Below are 23,865 nucleotides of genomic sequence, written 5' to 3' on the forward strand. Positions count from 1 at the left end.
GTCTTTATTTCACAGCTCTGCTCAGCTTAGTCATCTGACAAATGACTGCTGCTATCAGTCTGTGTGCTCCCTGAAAGGGAGGGTGAGGACTGTGCTAACTGAATGCCCTGGTATCAGTATAGCTTCACTCTTATCATTATATGATAACTTTGTGTTTTCATAAATCAGATGATGAGTGTCCTTTGGCGATGTGATTCCTCCAACTTCAGGGAATACATAAGTAAATGTTTACCTACTGAAGCTAAAACAACAGAATTTCATAAGCCTTTTGGAGTGAGGCTGATGTGCTGTTTGGCCACAAAATTCTCGGGTCAGTGAACCACTGTTTGGATGATTCTTCTCATTCCCAGAAGTATTTGTTAAATCCTGAAGTTGTGTTATTTTGCTTGTCTGTTGAAGTTCTTTTAACATTCCTGTAATGGTGTGATCACCCATACCTAACGCTTAGTGTTGCAATGACATGTCATGGTTTGAATTTTTTCTTTGAGATTCTGAGTATAACAGTGGTCATTTCCACATGTCAGCAAGGAAGACTGCTCTCACTCTTGGTTTCTAGACAGAGTCAGGTTTTAAGACAGAGGCCTAATCTATAAAGATCATTTATATTTAAAGACCATTTATGTTGTGTAGACATTCCTGAAAGAGGGGATGGATAGATATTTGACCATTTCTTTTCCATAATTGGTATAAGCACTTATTTCACATACAGACTACAGCAACACCTTGCTGAACTTGACCTAGGCGAACCCACCTCCTGCCATCCCAATATTTTGTTGTGTTTTTACAACTTTTTGTGCTGATAGATAGCAAGCTACAAGCTAACACTTTCCAGCTTACTCTTACATTTTTTAGACAAATATTGTAGGATATTTCTTAGCTGGGTCCAAAGGTAGGAGGTTTTAATCTATCATCATGAGAAATCCCACTTGCTCTGAAAATTCATTGCCATCTATAAAATTAAATGGATAAGATGTGCATGCTTAATTTGCACAATGCAATTATTAAAACTATTAAATGAGGCCACAGAGGCAGTGTGACTGCACAACGGTGGGATGAAAGCAGTACGACCACAGTCATGTGTGCTGATTGCCCCAGTGCTGACATATACTTGAAGCCATGCAGGCCTGGAGTAAAGCAGGTTGATAGCACTTTTGTTAGGCGGTGTTTTATCTCCCTTCTGCTCAGAGGCTCTCCATCAGGAAGGCTGAGCATGACAAAGGCTGATGGTTAGTGACAACCACTAGCACCTATAGCACCTGGGCACTGAAGAAATGACCAATTTCTCATGCTTTGCTTTCTAGTGAAGGCTAAGTGAACAATAGTATGTGGTGTAATTCCTTTACCAAAAGAAAAATTTTGGAAATATCTGCTTATGCTTCCAAGGCCTGTGGTTATTCAGTTGTCTTTAAATGTGCAAAGGCAGATTTAAGGAGGTAGCCAGTGTATGCATGTTTAAAACTTTCTTTTTTTTCTTCATTATTTTCAAAAGAAGATGGGGGCAATGAGCTATGGAAATGCACCATTTGTCCTCTGTTTTTAAAAGAAACTAAAAATGCCCTGGGGAACAACAAAATTCTCTGTTACAGTAACAGTACTGGCTGTAACCCAACAAATTCTTCCCTGTTTGTAATCCTTCTTCCCTTATGCCTGGCTACAAATATGGTAGAAACAATTTATCAGTCGAGGGTGCATTCACTATTCCTGCTTTTCTTCAGAAAACCTCTCAAGGTTCTCGCTGTCACGTATAGCTCAGCATATTGATCCTGGTAGCTATAGGTTATCAACAGCCGACTACATGCTGATTTTGATCACTCATTTTTCCGTAGCTATTTAATTACTAGAAGATCAGTTTGAGCAACACATAGCAAGAGCAACTGTGCACAGGCTATCTGGGATGGTCTGTGTGGAAAAAATAAGAGTAAACATTGAGCTTAGTGATAGAAGCTTTTGGAGCACAGAAGAATAAGTCTGGGAATAGTGGAGTTAGAAACTGTAGGTAGACAGAAATACTGGAAGGAGAGAGAGAGATGCAAGTCCCGTTAACTCTATGATGCAACAATATTGCAGAGTTGTCAGCCTAGCACACAGAAATGCCTACACATCTCATATTAAATTACCTGCTTTACCCACTTCTGTATACTTGAATAGCTGTGCAAACTGGTTATAGACAGATGGAGTCACTGGATGCCAGCACCAACAAAACTTAAAGAACAGCTCAACTCTCACATACGCTCTCTGTTGAGAGACCAGCCTTCAAGTCTCCATCTCTGACAGGAGGATACGCTAGGGTCAGATTGGACAGAGGTTAAGTGAGGAGGGATGGTATTCATGAGTATTAGACATGCACATCTCATGTCAATTATCAGCAACTGTTACATACATAATTGATTATAAAGAAAGTGTAATTAGCTCTATAAAAAGACATACAAGCACGGGTTATAAGGGTATCTAAGATGCTGCTAATTTAACTGACAAGAAGCCAGAAAATAATCTGTGTAAAAGTAGTTGGTGGTCTCTTTAACTTAAAATTTTTTACACCCTTCTGATAGCAGTTTTTCCTGTACACCTTTCTCTTCTAGTTCCTCAGAGCATGATTTTCACCAGGCAGAACTTTAATTCAGTCAGATTTACAGTGGCTTGGCATAATGTCCACTGAGAGTCATAGAGAAGTTTAGGGCTTACCTAGGGACTTGGCACTCAGTTTTGAGGGCCAAGATTTCTTTTTCTCAAAAAAGAAATCATGAAATACATCTTCTGCTTCCCCTTAATTCAATGACAGACTCTCAGACTCTATGGAAATTGTTAGCTTTTAAAGACCAGTCTGCCTTTAATTATGCCAATAAACTCTGTATGTCTATCTGTCTATTAGAGAAAACATTGCTGGCATTGTTTTTAATACAATGTTTTTAATTTGCTTAAAGGATAGGAAAATGGAGTTTAAACCATTGTCCTCCAAGAAGGACTTAGAGAAGGATGAAAAATAAGTGCTGGCTTTGCCAGTGGCTAAGAATGGATTTTCAGCGGCTTGACACAAGATTTTCCTTCTTTTCCTGCCAACATAATGCAATGAAAAGTAGAAACATAAATGAAACACATGCTAAAAGTAACAGGTCATGGGCCACATCCTAGAGTTCCTATTAGTACCCAATAACTTCATAAAACTGGGAGCTGTAGCCATGGAGCACTTGGATAGGAGCTCACTGTAGTCTATCGAAAGTCACATACAGGGTTTGGGGCTCCAGATTCAGGAAAAATGAGCACAGGAGGCCCACCACCAAAGAAGCTGTTATACGGGTCCCTACAGAAGCCCAAGAAGGAGGTTTTTGTCTTGTCTGTCCTTTTTTATTTATTTATTTATTTATTTTTAAGAGGAGCCTCCATTGGCTGGATACACACACTGAGCACACTGAGTTTTGGGAGTCTTGTCCCACTGTCTCCACTGTCTATAGTCTGAGTGAAGGATGGGGACCTTTTCCCCAGCTCCCCCCTCATTTTCCTGCTGAGGGACATTCAGGGCTGGCTTGGTGTAGGTCCAGCCAGTGTGTGTGTATTTGTGCAGGTGTTTGTGTGGTGGTGGTTGTGGTGAGATCGAGGGAAGAAGAAGAAAGGGAATGCGTACAAAGTAGTTCACTTTGCTGTTCATGTATAGACGTTACTATTCCCAGCATGACCCAACCCTTTTGCTCCCCAATCTGCCCACATCCTGGGCTTCATCCTAGAAAAAGGCGTGTGTGTCTCACAGGTCTGCAAGGTTCATTAACAACCACAACCAGATGACTTCTACCTACTTACAGGGTAAGAATTTGGGTGTCCTGAGCACTCAGGGCCCAGCAGCTCAGGCACAATGTAGGCTTGCTGCTGCTTCTTCTTCTTCCCTAGTTGTTTATTTTCTTTCTCATTATAGCTATTTCTTTTATTATTTTTTCTTATGTTTCTGATCTATTTATTACATTAAAAATCTTGTGCTCCATCATTTCAAGTCTTTCTGTTTAAAATTTAGTTTATCATTCAGTAATTAATTCCCAAGAGTTTATACTTTTGCCTTATCATAGAATATGCAAATGATGTGTTAACATTTCAGAAAAGACACAGTTACTAGAGGGAACCTCTTGAAAGTTCGTTCTCTTGGAAGCTTATTCTGTTTGACACTAGTAAAAAGCAAAAGTCCTAGTTAAAATAAAACGACAGTTGTTTACATAAACAGATCATAGTTATTTTAATTATTGCTTTTGGCAGGATCCTAGAAGTTTAATCTTTCCTAAATCCCACAGTAATGTCTGCTGGCTAAAGGGTCTAGTTACCATGAAAAAATATTCAGCCACTACCTAACCTAAATACGGCTATACACTAGCACGATGTTACCCAAGATTTCACTTGGATGAAATGGGAAGATTGTTCTCATTTACTAATTCAATTAGAAGCCTGAGGAACATGAGATACATATAAATCTAATTTATTCAGCATACTAATTTAAATAGACTTTAGGTCTTTGAAGTTAAAAGATCTTATTTATATTTCCTTATGTAGAGCAGTTGGTGCAGCACAATTTGCTCAGTCACCTTTTTTTTTTTTTTGAAGCCAGTTTTATAAGAACAAAAATTATTCATTCATAATATAGATAAAATGGTAAAAATGGTCAGTCAGTTGGGAAGGAACTACAATGGCTATTCCACATCATCAACATGTTCTTGAAAACATAACACAAAATATCAGAAATCATCAGTAGGGTGTGGTTTCTGGATGCTGAGCTGCATGGTGGGTGCAGCTTGAGTCGAGCCATCAGCAGATAGCAAACTCCAAGACCAATGGCCAAAATAAAAACCAATGGTCAAAAGGAAATTCCCTCACACTTCTGTGAGATTTCTTTAAAGTTCTGACCTATTACTTGAAAAATTTATTTTAACTACAGAATTAGCTGAAATATTTATTTTGTTAGGTTTTCTTGCATGAGGGATGATTTAAAGCTACCACTTGACAATACTTTTCTCTTGGACCCTTTCATCATCATCATGCCTTAACAACCTTTCTTTTTCTCCTTGCCCCGTGATTCAATCCAGACCCATTTAATCACAAAAATTAGTGCAGTGCCTCTTTTGCAATGGCTGGTGATAAAGTTCCCATTTATTTTTTACTGCAGCTCAGTGTGGACTAAATCTCTTCACTTCTGTACTTTATTTCTGCTAGACGAATGTTTGGGTTTTGCAAAGGTAATCAAAATTTAAGATACAACTCAAGCCATATTTTCTCCTATTGTTAAAAGTGAAATGAAAGTTTACATTGGACTCAAAAATATTGCATCAAAATAAAATACAAAATAAAAATCTAATGCTTCTTGGTGAAAATTTTGACTGCTGTCAAACTCTCATTTTTTCAGGTAGTTTTCACTCAAAAAGGGTCAATCAGATATAGTGTCCACACCATCAGAGTATACAACCATTCAAGCAACAACTGCACATAGCCATGCCACGTTCACATGACAAGTGTAAGTATTGAGAGCAGCTGGTCTATATCCAACTATGTTATGCTGAGATCATGTATCATCACCAAATAAGCATTTTGCTACTTTAGTATAAAGAAGGGTGACATCAGGAAAAAATAAATGTCTGCAAAATGTTTGATAATCACTCTCTGCAAACAGCACTTTACTCTAAGAATGACTTAACCCCCTCAGTATTATAGTGCTAAGAATCTTTACATTCTTGGAGGAAACATTTTTCAGATAAGCTATAAAACTCATCACTCGTGATAACTGAAGATCTTTGATAACATGTATTTTTTATTATTTTTTATTAGAATAGCAGAAAATGAGAGGGAAAAAAACAAAAGCAAAAAACAGCCAGCTTCCTAAAAGAGATTTCCATGGTTTAAAAAAAAAAAAAAAGTTTATTTGGAAAAAATTATTTTAAACCAAAACAGTGGCTAGCTCTAGCTGTCTTCTATAATGACTAGGAGCAGCTTAGGGAAAAAAAAAAAAAAAAAAAGTTGCATACACAATACATGGCACATTTTATAGAAGCGGGGATCTCAGCCACATCCAGGAAAAATTACTGTTTGGATTAAACCATTAAATGACTTATAGCTACTGATTATTTATTTACTTATTTAACATTTTCTATCATTTAGCACTCAGTAAAGCAGCCCCTAAATCTCTCTTTTTTCCAATGTGTTTTGCCTTAGTGGGTGTTCTTGAACCACTTTAGTGAGTTCTGACATAAGAATTCAAAGAAGAATAAAGGAAATACATATTCCACATACAATTCTGTAACAATAATGCATACACTGTGTCAGAAATGATATCAAAGATAGTGACAACCTTTTTAGAAGAGTATAAGAGAAAAGATGAATGTGTACGGAGGTTAAACGGAATAAATAAAATGGACTAAGCTATTTCTTTCACATTAAAAATTGAATCTAAGTCTTTTCTAAATGCCTTTTGGGCTATTGGATATAGATCTCCTGACGGCTGCAGATGTAGTCATAGCAGTATTAGAAAAATACAGTGTTTTTCTTCCAAAGTTCAAGACCTAAGCACTGCCTAAAAAGGGAGACATGCCTACAAGCATTGAACTTTTGATATTCTTCTGACTTTAATGCATACCAACACTCGGAGTTCAAAGCACAGATTTAGTAACCCAAGGAAAAAAAAATAATTTCAACCATGATTACATAGCGATGCATAATACAACTTACCTTTTGCTTGTGAAACCTTGAAAATGTTTGGCTATCGTTTTGTTTTTTCTTTTCCTTTTGGCGTGAAAATGGAGCGGGGACAGAAAATGGTGTTATTCACAATCTTCTGAAATATTTCAAAGTGAGCAAACATTTCTAATGCACATAAAAGTGAAGATTTGTAGCAGGTAGCAACGTGAATGCCTTCAACACTTATATTACATGCTTCCACACTGAGATTGATGGCTATCCACCCATACAGGCACCAATGCAGATGCACAGCTGTCCATTTCATCTGGGCTACTCTGCTTAAAATCTCTTAAATGTATAAACTACTTAGATTGTTGAGACAAATGTCACATCGTTAACGTTGTGTTGTCCGGAACTCTACAAGAAATACATATATATAATATACATATATATATATATATATATATATAAAGTTTAGTTTACAATGCTTGATGCTTGGAAAAAAAAAAACAAACCAAACCAAACCAACCAAACAAACAAAAACACACCACTACCACAACAACAACAACAAAAAAAGAGGCATTCCTTCTAGTGGTAACCAAACAAAAGTTTCACAACTGGGGTGTGCTGTTCACCTTCCCTTTTGGGCATGAAAATGTTGTCGAGAAGACTCAGAAGAGTACAGTCTATTCACTCGGAAGTACTAAATCCAGTATAATCCTTATTTTTATGGGTGCAAATTTCTTACTTTGGAAAAAAAAAATAAATAAAAGAGAGAGAGAGAGAAAATAGATGAGTAACCTAAAATCAAATGGAGTGTTTATCTAATGTAAAAATGTTCTCAAGTCCTGGATTACAATAAAGTCCTGGTCTCCCTGAATCTGGTTGATTTCAGGCGAACTAGTCAAAACTTAAATTTGTTTTCAGAAATATTTACCATCTAAAATATGCTTAACATTTGACACAGGGGAGCCTTGAGGTAACTTGAACGTGAAGCAAACAGAGCTTGGCTTCCAGCTGGACCACTGACCCTGCTGGCCACACTCGCAGTTCCTTTTTGCTCATTTGGCAATGTACTGGGTCTTTGAAGTCTATATTTCCTCTCAGCATCTCTCTCCAACTCACTAAAGACATAGGGCTCTATTCCAACCTTGCCTCCAGGTCTCTCTCACAGGGCTGTCACTGGTGTGCTGCACATTCTCGTTCTGTGGCAGTCAGCACCCATATAGCAGAGCCCCCAAGGCCCTGAACATGGCAGCCAAAATGTGGCTGAAAGCCACTGTTTCTCTTTAACACTGGTTCTTCTTAATCTACTCTGGAGTTGGGCAAATAATTTCTCTTTGCCTTGGGAGAAACCCACGAGTTGTGGGGAGAAAAATGTTCTGCCTCAGCACCTTGAAAGAGAACTCCAGTTTCAGTCAATAGCTCTTACCTGGTCAACTATGCAGTGCAATTAAAGAGTCACTAAAAAGATCTTTTCTGGCACCAGTGTGAGACTTTATTGTGCCCTGAAAAATATCACCTGATCTTGTAACTTTTTGTCATACTCTGGAGTATCTATTCTATTTATTCTTTTTTATTTTCTACGTATCTGCTATTGTTTATTATTATTTACCATGCCTTTTATCTCAAGTGGACTTAGATTCAAAAAAAAAAAAAGGCAAGAGATACACATTTTCTCAGATTAAAAATGCTAAATCCAAAAGTAGGCACTGAAACCTTTTGTGGAAATCTCTCACCAGGTATTTATGTGTATATGCACATATATATGCATATATATAAGATTAAAAGAAAATTTATTCACAGAGTTATGGGAAGACAGGAATAAATATTGCTGGCCTTAACATGGCCCTCATATTTATGTTTACATATATTTAAATGTTACGAATGTGTACTGCTTCTCATTAAAATGCAATTAGCTTTTATAAATACCTGTATTTTTAAATTCTTGATGAATGAGGCAAAATATAAACAAAAAGTTCCAAAAATATTTTCCCAGGCATTTTCTAATTGTTTTTGACAAATTAAACCAAAGCATTGTAACATTAATGAATTCCTAGAACATGTTACTCATGGTCGTTTTGAACCATAGCAGACTGTTTGCCTCAGAGAATATTCTCATTAAGTTCTCATCTTGTTACAGCACCAATGTTAAAGGAACATTCTACATAATTTCAAGTATTTGGAACAATGGGAGCTAAGTCTTTGCTTAGAGTTAAGAATATAAGTGCTTTGCTGGACCAAAGCCACCATATTTAGCACTGTACCAGGTTTGCCAACATTTCTTTCTGCCAAAATGCAAATTCGTAGAAACCAAAACAGTTTTGGTTTGGCAAAGAGAAATTAAAAATGATGAGAATAAGTAGAATTTCTAGTGAAAACATGTCACTTAGCATAGTTTAGCCTAGGGAGTGGGTTTTACTCTGCTGGTAGAAGACAGGGGTTTAAACATTGGCTTCAAGCAAAGACTTTGTCTCACCACACTCTGAATTTTAAAAGTGTGGGCTTTTAGCATAGAATTTCTTAACATCAAGTTCGCAATAAGAGCCTGTCCCAGCAGGGTGCTGAGTTTTCTGAGTAGCTCCCCCTCACATATTTTTCTTGAATTTATTCTGTGCTGACACAAAAAGAGATTTCAGGACACGTTTTCTGTGTGACAAAGAATTGTTCCTAGTGAAGATCTATCCAGTAATTTGAAAAGCTCAGCCCTCAGTGAGAACAGATTCTCAAATAAACAAATCACACAATGAAGCTTGGGGTACTGTTGTAAGGTAAATATTCAGAAGAGCATGGTTTGTAAAACAAATTTATTTTATTAATTATTAAGAAACTGTTATTCTTCAATCTTCCTTCTTCTTTTATGGTCACAGCAGACCTATCTGAAGAAGAGGAAGGAGATCACTGAGTGATTCTATATATCAGTCTGAAGTATATGTGGGACTTTCTAAAGATTTTGAAATAATTTCAGTGAAATTGATTTTGAAGTCAGCAAGTATAGGACCAGTCTGAAATATCTTTATCATACCAAGCTAGAAATTTTTCAACAAGTTTTCTTTGGAGATGGTGGTCTACAAAAATTCAACTATAGTATACTGGGTGACACTTCAGGTCCCTCACTTCAGAGCAGGTACATCTGCTGACAAGAATGCCAGTGGATAAAATAACGGAAAATTGCAGTTCATCGAAAATGTTGAAAGAGATTGATTTAATCTAGTTGGGATGTAAACCACATTAAAAATACAAAATCCAACCAAACCAACTCAAAACAAAACAAACAAACCCAAAACAAAACAACATATTTTACAAACCAGAAAACCACTTTCAAGTGACTCTACTCTTAGCCTGTTTCTTGTTGTAATGGTTTCAACAGTCAAGTAAAAACACATCAACCCCCTTACCCAATTCAAGATGGAGAGTGCACTGCAGTTCAAGTCACTTAGCAGAAACTATTTAACAATTTTGCAGAAGACAGATTGGAAATTGCAGATCACTTAATTGTTTTCTGGTGTGACTCTAGCTGGCCACTGATAACTCTAAACCATAGAATTTAATGATGATGTCAGGAAAACCTATTTTTCACATTTATTTTTCACAAGAAGTTGTCATTTAGCAGTCATAAACAGCAGCAAAGCAATATTGTGGCTTGACACTGTTTTGGTTGTAGCGATGATGTGGTAGGAAGTGGGTGTCAAGTTTCCTTGGCAACAAATGGAGGATAAATGACACACTCTGAATCACCGATGAATCATTAACTGAGTTCTGCTTCTGATTTTTGGCTTTTATTTCCAGATTCTAAAATTACAATAGTTTTGAGATGATCAATGAAGGTGAACATTTCACAGCATTCACAAGTGTGTGTTAATAACAAAATTGTTATTAGCCTTCTTAATACCATGAAAACAGGAAACTTTAATTTTTTTTTACTGCTTCTTTTTGTTAACTTCATTTAGTATTAAAGAGTGTCCAGGTTCTTTGTAGAAAAACAGAGAGGATGACGGTAAAAATATGAACTCTGAGTGGCCAAGAGCAGAACCACTAAGTTAAGCACAGTTCAGCTTGGTCTGGATTTGACTCAAAAAGTTTATAGGAATATATTTTTTAGGAATTTATAGGAATTCACACCCTGCAAGCACGTGCAGGAGAATGTACTACTCTGTCTTTCACTGTGAAAAAAAAAATGAAAGTGTGAATGTAATAGCATACCCTAATGTGAACAACTGGGAGCTCCCTCAAATTTAAGACACGATGCCATAAGTGAAAGTAAGAAATATTAGGCTGTTAAGGGAATAATAAGGTTATCTCTTTATGTGTGTATGTACATGTAAATACATAGGTTCATTATGTACATGTATGGTCATTAACATGACCATTAGTGTTGAAACTGTTTTAAACATAAATTACAAAAGTTCAAACTATCACTTTTCAATGTGCTTAATTACCTAAATATTTAAATATTTACTATAAAGATTTGTATAAAGTTTATTCTGCATTGATTCTTAATTCCTGTGGGAGTTCATTCACATTTCTGTAGTAGTTCATTCAATAGTACTCAGACCAGCTAGAGGTCTAGGCTCTGTTGCCCTGGCAAGTGGAATCAGACAGCAACCAGATCCACCACTGCATTTCAGTGAACCCTATCAACTCTCCAGTGATTTTGTCCTTTTTGTCATATGTGACCAACAGCACTCACTGAGTAGGCAGGACCAGAAAAAGCCTGGGAAAGTTTTACTACAGCAAGTGAAGAAATTAATTCTGCTGGTTTTTCATCTGGGCATTTATAGATGTGAATATTAACAACAACTTTGGGATATTTATTTCCAAAATCTGTATTGGCTTTAGAACTCTTTTCTGTTATTGACTGATTGCATTAAATTAGTCATAGCTTAGAACCATAATCTCTCTAGCCCTCTGCGATAGTGGTCACGTGCACTTTACAGCACTGCTGAGTGTACAGAACAGTTGAGTTACAATGAGCAGATGATACTGATAGAGAAATGCTTTAGGATTTTTTAGGACTATGACATAGCAACAGTGTAATGACTATGATGAAAATGAAGTGTATCTTATAGACTCACAATTTTATATTCTCTGTATTAACACTTGCATTTCTTCTGACAGGAATTTTCACAGAAGGGAAGCACCATGTTTCATGTCAGTTGGATTTATCTTTTTTATCGTCTAATATCAAATAACTCCTTTGTGAATTGTTTAACTCTGGTTAAAAGAAAATTAACGAATTCAAAACTGATTCTGGCTGCCATCCCATGGCACAATAAGGAGTAGGTTTAAACTAATACGTAGGTTATTATCTTGGGAACACCACCACCACTGCTTTTCTTGACTTTTGACTTTTCTGGTGCATGTTTTAAATTATAGAAGCACATTTGACTGTGAAAGATCTTGTTGGGTCATTCCATACCCTTTGCTTTCTGAGTTGAATTTGATTGTAAAAGTTTGCTTCCAGCAAAAGCTTTCAAAGCAAGGACACGTTGTTCTTAACTAGTGCTCTCTTTTTGTCTTATGAAATCATACATACGTCCTGCCAACTTGGAAATCAATGTTGCTAAGAAAAAGAGAGATTGTTGATGTTTTTACTGGAGTAGAGTTGCTTCTTCTTCCATATCCGTTACACTGAATGGTGGTGAATGAATCTTTCTGCAGATTCAGAAGTGAAAATTGAAGCCAAATGCTTCCAAAACTTTTCCCACCTGTAAAGACATACTTGAATTTATTTGCACAACTGAAGATTGTGCAGTCAGAAGCATAATGTAATCCACATCATGCCAGTTCCTGATGCTGAGTAGAAATCTGTGAATCTTAACCATGATAGCATGAAAAACTATTGGCCCAGTTTGGAATAAGGTCTCCATAACCATAAAGAAAACTGATGCTTATAATTTTCCACTGATAAAGCCCCAAATTTCCCTGCACTTCAAATTGGCGGGTATGGGTGCAGTGACGTTGACTCAAGGGTTGAGCAAGGAGGGCTGATTATGGTCAGCAGACTACATTTTTGCTGATTCCTAATATAAACCACAAGCCACTCAGCATAGCTTTTTTGTACATCATGGGATTCACCCACACTGGAAATTACACCAGTGAAGCTTCATCAGGTGCGTCTCATGGACTGCTGAGATCCATTCTCCCAAATTCAGATAACTCCTCCATGTCTTACAGTTATCAACTAAGTCTTCACAGAGCGGGGCTCTGATGAAATAAAAAAAAAAAAAAAAAAAAAGTGAATGTCTGTTTATACAGCAGCCCCCATTGCTGTTTCTATCAGTAACAGTATCCTTGGTACTATTTTCCCACAACTGCTTAAGAACTGCACATGTATTTAAGAACTGTTTCGTGTTGGCTGAGTTACACTGGAAAACAGATTTAGCCTTGTCTAAACTGAATAAATATTTTAGAATACATTTACATTCCAGAGAGCAACAGAATTCAGCTATGACTGTCAAAAAGCTAATTCTTCAAAAACTTAAAATGACACGGATGTACAACTTTTGGTTTTGGATGGATAGGCCTCCAGATCCAAATGCTATCCATCAGCCTGAAAAGACAGATGTGTTCAACCTACAGCTAATAGTGTGGGTTTAGTACCTGGGCTACTGCTTGTGCAATAGTCTGGAATTGTAGCAGTCACTGATGAAACAACATTGGTTCCAGGCTTTATCGTAGCCTAGGAAGGACTGACCTCACATTTCAGAAGCCTGTCCTAATGATCAGGCCCTAGGACAACAGATTTCACCTTGACGGGGTGATTGCTGAAGCTGCCAAAGTTAGCGGGAGTGGTTGGCACCATCTGTCTCACCACGCTGGTAGTCCAGTTCTGAACAAAGCTAGCAGTAAAGTACCAGATTGCCCCAACCTGTACCAAAGCAAAGTTTCACTGATTCTGCATCTATGTCAAGAAAAAAAATCCATAAATTTTGGTGAACAAACCCAAACATTTGTATTCAGCATTTAAATGTTGACAAATATAGTAAGTGCTTATCCTGACATTTAAATTTCACAAGTACAAAGTTTCTGTTTTTACAGACTCATCCATCTCTAAAGCAGACAGTCATTCGTTTGTGATATTGTGCAATATTTTTTTGATTTTTTTTTGCTTCTACTTCCTTAGTTAAGGAGCAAAATAAAAAGCAATACCTTGGGAGATTAGGAAGTTATTAAGAAGAGAAACTTATTCAGAAGAGGAACTTCTTGTTTCTCATAGATGCCAAACAGACAGAAGACATCTCTTTTTTTTTTGTCTTTTTTTTTTTTTTTGGCTACAACATAGCTGAATATTTGATTCATTATTTTCCAGTACAGGAACTAACTGAACATTGTCCTTTGTTTATACTCTTCAAACAAAGCCCTAAGTATGAATATAGAGCCTTTTCCAGACAGATATTATTTTACAGTTGCATCCTCTATAGTTTCACCTGGACAGCTTCGCTTCAGTATTTCATCAGTGTCACAGGTGGAGATCATTTGCTATGACTTCAAGGTTATTATTCTTTCTCTTTGCAGATGAGAGGTAACAGATAAGCTATTATTGTCCCTGAGGGAAAGTTATTTTCTCTTGTACCAGCAGTGAGTCAGCAACATGTTATGATGTATGTGATCATCTCACTGAACGAATTTTCAGGCAACTGTATGCAGGGTGTTAACTTGTTGGCTGTGCACTCTCTTTTTCTTATTGAAATATTACATTCAGATAATCCTTCTGGGCTGAAAGAACAACATCAATAAAATGGTATGAGAAAACAAAAAGAAGGGCTTCTATACACAACAGGAAAGAGTTTAAATTCATTTTAAACAGGCTCTGTCATATCTTTACTTTCTAAATGTATTTGTTTGTAGTTACAGGATGTATACCTACTGTGTGTTTGACTTCATCACTTGTTTTTATTTTCTTGATATCTGGAACCACCTGTACTCAGAAGGGTTCCATAGACGTGAGCATGGCCTCCACACTCAGCATCACCAGAGAGCAATCCAGTGCAGAAGAGGCCCCAGCTCTGGAGCCACCGAGATATGCAAGACACCTTTCTTCTCTGTGCTTGGAACTTTAGGGAAAAACACAGAGGAGTGTCTAGCAGAAAGTCCAGCTTTCGGGCATATCTCTAAGAACCAAATCAGGTACTTTCAGCCGTTCAGATATCATTCCCAGATTCGGCTACACTTACTCTGTTCTGTGATGACTGGCTTTTCACACACTTTTTTTTCCTTAGCTTTATTTCACACTTCCTTTCTTACCTGTTCCCTTCAACACCCTTCCATACTTTTTTTTTTCCGTTTAGTTTAGTCCTTTCTAGTCAATAAGGAAATGAACATGAAAGTGCTGCCTTCACACAGCACAAACATAATTATTTTACCACTTCCTCTACCTCTACCTTGGGTCTTCCCTTTCTATTTGTTTGATAAGCTTTACAGGAAACCTATTTCTGTGTATTTGTATAGATGCTAGGCAGAATGAAGCCCTGCTTTGATGGCCCTCAGGCACAATCAAACTGTATCATAATATATCTTAAAATTGAGAGCTATACTTTGATGACAGGGAAACTCACCTGCAAGTTGAGCTTCATTCATCTTTCTACTTTCTCTTTTCCTGTTAGACCAACACGCAAACTTGTAAGCTAAGATTATTCACCTGAAACCATGGTGTTACATGGTTTACAGTCTGACCTTTAAACCCTCATTTTGAAGCTGTTTTGTCCAGGTAATGTCCAAATGGAAGTCAGGCACAGAGTACAATTACACCAGCATGTCAAAGTACTGCACAGTAGCAGAAGCAAGGTAAGTCTTTGCAGGAGATCATTTAGCCTGTGACACAAAGAGAAAACAATCTGATGTAGTTTTGTCAATATTATATTGCATTTACAAGTATATACTCTCATATTTTAAATTCTTGATGACAAAAGATTGATCTTTTTGGAAGACTGTTCCAGATGACTCATCTAATAAGGCAAAGAATGGTTCATCTGCCTTATCTGCACTTTTTAACATTATTCACTGAAGAAAAAATGAAAATAAGAAAATCCACTGAAGAAAAAGAAGGAAAAAAAAAGGCCAACACTTTTAAAAATATGTTTACATTTTGAAAAGTTGTGACTGTAATCAATCAACTCAGTTGTCTGAGACAATTGTGTTTCACATATCTGCCACAGGTCTTATCAGGTAGACAGTTAAAGGTTAATAAGGATTAGTTTTGCACAGTAAATGTAGCCCTTGAAATACACTTACTGTTACTTCAATACTACAGTGAACCTTTAAAAAATGTAGAGCATGCTGCCAGGAACAAGAAGTAAGAGTGTAAGAAGAGAGACCAGGGAAAGAGAAGTGGCTGGAATAGGAGCTGGAAGCAGGGAAAGTGGTGGAGATGATCTGTGAGAAATCACCTGTAGATTGTACTGTGCAGATGTTGCCTGGCATGCTAAAATTAAAAGAAATTACGGGGAAAAAAAAAAAAAAGAAGAAGAAAAAGAGGACTAATGGTATTTCCTTAGTTCTACGAGACAGAATAAGCACATTTGTTTAGACCATGCTTGAATCTGAGTTATTTCAATATGAATTGAATTACCTGCACTGAATGGCGTGAAAGAGCAAAAAAAGAAAACAAGGCAAGCAGCAGCTGGACCTGTCCAAGGCATGCACTTGGCTTCATCATGAGATTCACTGAAAGTCTCAGATGGGTTTGCATAGTGAAATGGTAACTATTTGTTCCTGCTAGTTTTCTCTTTACCTACCTGATAAGTTATACTTCAAGTTCCCTTTTGAGATGTGAAAGAAAACAGAGGAACTGGAAAGATTTTTCTTTAACTCAGAGGGGTTTGTTGGGAGTTAAATCAATTTCACCTCTTGCTGGGAGATTGATGACAATTTAGAAATATCTGGAAATAATTTACTCTTTTTCGTTCATTTTCCCCTGAGGTACTGTGCACTTATGTCCCTTGGGTACATTTGTAAAACTTGTTGTCTTTTGTTATCAGTTCTTATTCTTTATATTTCACCTTCAGGGAGAAAAACTTCTCTTCCAGGGATGAGTCAGGCTTAAAACAACAGAAACAAAAAAGTAGGTGGACTGCTTATTTTAGATAAAAGACTATATTCTTGAAACTAATTTGCTTTGTCTGTTTCTGTTGCTCATGTCAGACCTATTTACTTCACCTGCACGAATAATCTGACTTCAGTTATTTCCACACTTTGGGCTGAAATTCCATCAAAAGACAAGGCACAGATGTGTCTACTACAACATACACCTCAAACTTTGTAATAGGCCTAGTAAAGCAGTATTTGGATGTGTTCAGCTTTCTAAAAGTAAATGTTTTTTTTCAGTACTATGCGTGCACAACTTCCTATGTGCACAGAATGTACTGCTTCTCATAATTCTGGAGACTCTGCTGACAAATTACCAGCTTTTCATCCTTCTGCTAGAGGGAAAAAATTATTAGAGGAAAAAAAGGCCTAGTAAGAGTGTTTCGGTAACGATGTTGAAATGTGAGGCAAAGATAACAATTTCAGGAAAAAAGACCTTCAAAGCAACAGAAGAGAAAAGGAAGACGAAAAGATAAATTATACTTTCTGTTACATTTACCTTTAAATTTCTCCCCTACCTTTAAATATTCATCAGTTTTTATTCAATAAAATACACAATTTATGAAATGTACATTTACTAAACGTGCTAATGATACTATCAACATTGTAATGGATAAGCAAGAATTAGGGGAGAATTCTACTTTGGCTTAAGAAGAGAGATGGGAACTTACTAACAGATTTTTCCTTTCTCTTGAAGCACTGTTAGGAAGCTCAAGTAAATAAGTGAAGTGTGAAATGAGACTGGATATAGTTCCTCTTCCTTCACACAAGCAGAATTAGCTTTCTTATCAGACATGATTATAAAAGGAATTTGATTATAAGCAGGAATTTGATTATAAAGCAGAATCACACCCAAAAGAGGATCTGGGAACTTTAATTTTATTTATCCATTTCAGGGACCACCAGACCTCAATTATGCTTTTCTTAGCCTAAATGTTTATTTGCAATTCGTTTAAGAACGTTTCAGGATTTTAAGTTTTGTTTCGGTTTGGTTTTTCAAAATTTTTAGAATTTCAGAACATTTGGTCATAGTGCCTGTCCTGGAGAGAGGTAGACACTGATGTTCTCTTCGGCATTCCTACGGTGGAAGCCTGCTTCATCAAAGCCTTGCAGAAAACAACAAGAAATTTGATATGCTCAAGTACACAGTTCAGTCTGATGGAGGCTGATACTGCTGTGGTATGTGGGTAGCTCTGGGCATTTCAAACTAAACAGAATTGTATGTGAGGTCCAGTATCTGTGTACTAACCACAAGGCCGAGTAGTAGCCTGAGTGAGACACCATTCTGGTGGTTGGAGATGGTATATCTGTGCTTCTGAGAACACAAGTGTCATGAGGTAAAAAGAAAAGCAGGTAAAAAAAGATCCCAGTCTAGCAGCCAATGTTCACTGCTACGGGACACAACTGCAGTGCCAGGGCCAGGGTTAGGTATGCATTTATGTTAAATGCATAAACTGAATCACTGAATAAAATCAAAATCAGTCCTGGAAGGAGGGCTACAGACCCAACCTCTTGTAGATCCTAAGCCTAAAATAAGCATTTGAATTAGACAGAATAATTTCCATCACTGCTGGTTTCTTAACAACTGGTTATTTGAAATCTTAAAAAAACTTGTTATAAATGCATGCAAATATATATATAAAAATATATTTATATCAAAGTATTGTTGTTGTTTTTTTTTTAACAAGTATCCATTGTAAAAAAATATTAAAGTTTCACTGAATAAAACAGGAGACAATCTAGCCCCTTTGTACTTTATATTGCTGTAGCTACTCAATTTTTATTTTTATTTTTTTGATAAAACACTTGCCAGAAATCCATGGTTTGCTTATATCTCAGAACTATATTGCTAGTTACTTGTATTAGACAATGAAGCTTCATTTTGACTGTCATCATCCCTTACTTCCGTGATTCATTTTTACTAAAAGAAATCAATACCCCTCCAAAGTTGTTTAAGCTCATATGCCTGAATTATCAAGAAATACATTTCCACAATGTCACAGAACTTCCCAAAGTCTCTGTCTTCAAATACTGTGTCCTGAAGTTTCTTTAATGCTGTTCCCAGAAAGTGACTCATAACTCTTTATTAATTATGAAAGATGTTAACTTAATGACTGCACTAAAAATGTGTTTTTCTCTTCTCCCCATAGCTTGAAGGAAACATCATTGCCAAGTCACTATCTCTAACACTGATCTCGTACTAGTAGTGTACATGTAACCTGTTCATGATTGAATCTTTAAAGCCTGGCCAAATGGTGTTTTTTAAATGTTAACGTGGATCTAATTTCATTTTAAATACACTGCAACTTTAGTTACATAAATAATTGTAATCATTTAAGGTTAAATACTAATTTCATTAAAAATGAGGTCAATGACTCTTTCTGACTGTAGGGTGGCCAGCATTTTGCTCTGTTAAGGCATAAGTTTAAAGCCAATATGACACATTATTATTATTATTATTAAAAATCATTATTTATTTATTTATTTTTGCACTGAGATATTCTGAACTGGAAGTAACTGTAATACTCTACACTGGAAGTAATCTGCTTTTGTGAGTTGGATGGATCCCGCTGTCAGGAAGTAAATGGGAAAATTCCAGTGTTAGCTTCAGATACATTCTCCTGGTATCATCAAGGGCACGTCTGGAGAAAAATCTTGTGTTTGTATAGAGATGGTAAGTGGAGCAGTTCATACTCTTAGTTATGTTGTGCCCTCTGGCAAGCCTGCTAGGACAGTGCTGTGCTTGTTTTGTGAAGAGAAACCTCCTCCACATTCCACCCTGAGCATATCTATTGTTTTCAGACACAAACAGATGTGTTCCTTACCTAAGGGAAGCTCTCAAAAATATGGAAGTAAAACAGAAGAAACTGATGTGAAACCACAACAGTATTTGACCTGTCTGCATACGTTAAGAATCCCAACTTTAACTGAAGGCAGAAGTCTGTTGCATTCAGATTTACTTATTTGCTTAGTTTCTACCCTGCAGTACATAAGAACAATATAGGATATGAGTATTAACTTCATGCTTTTATTTAAATTAACATTTTGTTAAATGCATACATGCTTATTATATCATTCTTAATTGCTAAAGGCAGGATAGATCCTATTTGTTTAGCAAGAGCTGGTAAGAGGTGTAAACATTTATATTTATTCTGTCAAACCTCCTCATATTCCACAGGCCAAAATCGCACAATTTGTGTTGACCAAACTACAGAATTAGAACATCTTTTTCTAATAATTTTGATAGGGTGAATGAATTTTATTTTGGTGCATCTCTGCTGGAGGCTAACAAAAAAAAATCTATTAGTCAACACTTGGGTTAAGTTTTTTTTTTTTTTTTTTTTACTTCTATGTCTTTTACGATCTGCAACACACTGATCTGTCTTTTCTAACCTTCAAACCAATGTCTGTAGGATGCTCAGACACGTGTCAGACTTCGGATGTCTGTGGGAGGTGAAATGATAGCCCACAAATGGGTCAGGTAGGCAAGACACAAAGATCTCGTACAGCAGCTGGGTGTGCACCTTATCCCTTCTATGCCCCAGTTACAACACAGACTGCATGATGAAATAATGAAATGCTAATATTGAGTAACTAACACTAGTGCTGAGAAAAAATAGTGTTATTGGAGAAGGGCAACGGGATGAGGGTATCAGTGAAGTGAGAAAGGGAAATGTTGAGCACAATGCAAGTACAGAGGAAGGGAAGAAATCTTGAAATGAAGTGCGGTGCCCCAGAAAGACCACTGCACTGAAGCCAGATCTAGGTGTGCAGGGAAAGCAACACACCACAGCATGGCACTGGCCAACCCAGCAGCTCTCCAGCACACCATGCTGTGCTGATGCTGATGCTGCCTTTGGTATCTGTGTTGTGGCACAGAGCACAACGCACACGGCCTGGGTTAGAGACCTCCCTGCAAGGTTACTTTAATCCCATAGCCATTTGCAGGATTAGCAGCCTGGATGCTACAAAACTTATTTAAAAGCAAAGATGTCTCAGGCATAGGGGAAGTGTAAATTCTTGAGAGTAAGAATTTCTGAAGTGAAAGTTTTTTTTATGGGGTGTTATTTAGTGACTTTCGTGTCAATACTGAAACCTGATGGGCTGAACAGCAGCCTTCAATGGAAAGCAGTCAAGAAGTTTTTTTTTGGTTTTTTTTTTTTTTTCTAGAGTTTTCTAAAAGATTTCACTTCAGAAAAGGACCCCATGACCCAAATAAAATAAAATAAAATGAAGTAAAATAAAATAACATAAAAATACATTGTTGAGACAGCCATTAGCTTGATGTCTCCAGTGATGAAGGCCCAATCTTCAAAAAAAAATTTCAAAACCGAAATAACACTTTGATGCATTCTTAGCATGCAGATTGACCTTCTTGCTCTAGTTAACACTCTCTTTGGCTTTCGTAGGGACATCGCCTTTTATTTGCTACCTGTGGCTAGGCCCTGACCTACTGATGCATCACTGGTGAGGCTCCACAAAGAAAAATCTTCTCTGGACTCCCATCACCAGTGAGTACCTACAGAAGAAGCAAACTCTGGGAAATTTCATGTCCAGCCATTTCTACAGGAGCAATCAATGGCAACTATTTGACCTACTGTGCCTGGACTTTCTTGTCTAAACATGCACTGTTATTCTATACTGCTGATTTCTGTGACAAAATAAGATGTCGTCTTCCTGATGTATGTAGCCAATTAACATAATACAATTCAAGAGCAAAGGTAAATAATATTGCTTCAATTCTTTCTAATTATGCTTTCCAAATGATGCCAAGAAAAGTTTATGTAGGGGCTTATGCTACTGCAAAGGAGATCCCATACAAAAAACTCTCCATGCTACTTGTGATGTAGAGATATTGGAAAGGTATTCATAATAGAATGTATCACTTTAAAGCTTTACCCAAGCCTTGGTAATAGAGATTTCACATGCCATTGGCTCAGTTATTTCATTCTGCGTAAGCTGCATGTATTATAGAAAACTATGTAGAAACTATATAGATTTATTTTTTATGAATATTATTTTAATCCAAAGGCATCAAATTGTCAGAATAGAAACTGGCTGTGATTCCTCAGTCCTGGAATGATGAAACTGTAGTGCTCCAAGAAGCGAAGGACAACAATCTAGCAAATGGCATGTCAGAAATAAAGGAAGGATTTTAAAAAAAAAAAAAAAGTTTAGAATGTGGAAATAACTTTGTAAATCTTGTAAATTCCAAATACTTCAATTTTAACATTGAAGTGCAAGTAATGTCTCAGTTTTTGAAAAGTCAATGATGCATAGTTTGAAATGAGACTAAGATAAACTAGAACTATCTAAAAAAAAATAAAGAATAATTACTGGATTAAACCCCTTTTACTCAGAGAAGGAAGAATATAATCAGCCTCATTCATAGGTAAACTATAAAGTTTAATTTGTTCATAGAACAAACAAGATTTCCTGTACAAATTCTCAGGAATTATAGTTATCATGTTAGACTGCTATCTTTGTTCTATATTTGTTATTTCGTAGTGTGTAACATATTAAAACCTTGGTTTCCATGCTACTGCAGTGTGATTCATATCTTGTGGTTAAAAAAAATGGCTTTTGTTTCCAAAATTTCAGCTGTGAGAAAACATCTGCTGAAATGTAGATAGTTTGTGGTGTGTGGATTAAATATGTATATTATAGCCTTCTCCAGTATGAGTAGACACATCACAAGGCATGTGACAACATTTTTCACAATTAGCACTTGAGTAGACACATCACCCACTAATGTAAGATCTAACTTTTTTTTTTCTATTTATAAATAAAGCTTTCATGGGATATTTATACGTGTATGATTTGCATCATTTCCAGGTTGTACATGTATACGTTACTCTTTTTGCAGGATAAACTATTCCTGTAATTTAAAATGATATAATCACAACTATTATTCCATAAAATATAATCGTTTCTATTACACAAAACAAAGGCTCTTTACTATAGCAAGAAGCACTTGTTCAGCTGGAAGTCCAGGTTCAAGTCTTAAGAGCAGAGGGTTTTTCTTATTGAAATGCAGTTTATTGGGCTGTAATGGGAACTGCATAATGTTACAACAAGAGTACTCACTGGCAGAAGTTTCCAAATATCATTCACATAGCTAGGCCAGAAATCCATGTTTTTGAGTCCCTATGCTTCTCTACACCCTTTCTCAAATGAGGATGAATTCTAGAAAGAGCAGAAGATTTCCATCTTTTCTGCTAGATGTTCTTTGATGTCCACAAAATATTCACCTTATCCTCCCCAATCCTTGATAGCTTGGGGAATTCAGTTAAATAAGAAATTGAACTCTTTTCTCACCAAATTGCAGCCTCACCTCATATTTCTAACTTCAAAGCAGCCCAGCCCTGCACCGGTGTTCTGAGTGAGAGGTACAGGACCACCAGCAAGCTGCCTAGAAATACACCTGCACTGTGTGGAGAGGAGATGGAAACAGCTGTTTCTCACTCCGTACACATGTAAAATTTGTTTTGTTCACTACTAGCAGAACACCAATGTTCCTGGAGAAATGGTATTATTGTTTGCGCTACATAGTGGTGGATTCAGGTGGGCTTCCTGGAATCAATCTGGGGCTGAGACAATGTTGTAAATTTGCTTTGTGACATGGAAGGAAACATCCACAAAGTTTTGGTGTGAGAATTTTCACATGAAAAACTACTATTTTGCTACGGACAGGCAAACCTTTCACTTGTGATGATTTTGAAATTCAGGCTGCCTTAGTTGGATCGCTATATGCTCGTATCTTCCCAGCAACTTCAACATGTTTGTATTTAATGCAAACAAAGGTTCTAAAAGTATTAATACAATGTTTTCTAGCATTTTTGGTATTCATAAAAGAAAAATATTTAAAGAAAGCTTTTTTGGCTTTGTTTTGTTTTCGTGGTAGGCATCATTATCTCCCCAGATAGCTGCTGTTACTTGCTCAGTTAAGGGCTTTCCACGTTTTTGGATGAATAAGAAATACTGTCAAAATATTTTTATATTTTTCTTCAGTCCTGATTTTGAGTTACCAGAACATTCTTGCCTGACAATTGCTATCACATAAGAAATTGGTTATATTTCAGTCCTGTTTCCAGTGTATAAACAGCATAGTACATCACTGACAGAACTAAAGAGAAAATG

The 23,865-nt window shown here is 36.6% G+C and overlaps 1 long non-coding RNA gene across 1 annotated transcript; it reads left to right on the forward strand.

The window, feature by feature from the left end:
* Positions 1-88: 88 nt before the first annotated feature.
* LOC308189876 lies at positions 89-22,623 on the forward strand. Its single transcript, XR_013946694.1, has 3 exons — positions 89-19,399; positions 20,139-20,206; positions 21,135-22,623. It is a non-coding gene; the product is annotated as an uncharacterized lncRNA (long non-coding RNA).
* The last annotated feature ends 1,242 nt before the right edge of the window (positions 22,624-23,865 follow it).

This window comes from Anser brachyrhynchus (assembly GCF_964034855.1).
Source record: "Anser brachyrhynchus genome assembly, chromosome: 2".
Classification (NCBI taxonomy): Eukaryota; Metazoa; Chordata; class Aves; order Anseriformes; family Anatidae; genus Anser; species Anser brachyrhynchus.